Raw genomic sequence first — 381 nt, 5'->3', positions numbered from 1 at the left:
GCATATTTCTACCTAACCCCCATCGATAGATGTGTATAAGAGACAGGTATTTGAGTTAAGTGCATTCGACCATTATATGGGAATTCCATTAAGTGACTGTGATTGGATGTTCACTTATAAGGTATATTTCCATTAAGTGATGGTGATTGGCTGTTGAATTTTCCGCCTGTGAATCGTCATCGGCTGCCTAGAGCTAGAGAAAAACCTTTTAATCCTTTTGCTATACGGTTTAATTGTGTTTAAGTGGTTTATTTAAAAAATTACGAAGTTACCCAAAATTAAAAAAAGTGTTATGTCTGAATCTGGGAGGCATTTGGAGCAAGTGGCTAATGTGGCTTCTCAAGCTATTGCGCGTGCCAGAGACCACGTCAGGCATAGGCC

At 39.4% G+C, this 381-nt stretch overlaps 1 protein-coding gene across 1 annotated transcript in view; it reads left to right on the top strand.

Annotated features, from left to right (window-relative positions):
- Positions 1–381, top strand: part of LOC117122683 (endoribonuclease Dicer homolog 3a-like) — a 29,409-nt gene that overhangs the window by 26,019 nt on the left and 3,009 nt on the right. The window lies entirely within an intron of this gene.

The sequence above is a fragment of the Anneissia japonica genome, unplaced genomic scaffold (genome assembly GCF_011630105.1).
Source record: "Anneissia japonica isolate Jap-2015-1 unplaced genomic scaffold, ASM1163010v1 scaffold3032_len512176_cov184, whole genome shotgun sequence".
NCBI lineage: Eukaryota > Metazoa > Echinodermata > Crinoidea > Comatulida > Comatulidae > Anneissia > Anneissia japonica.
This window is presented reverse-complemented; position numbering and strand designations above follow the sequence as displayed.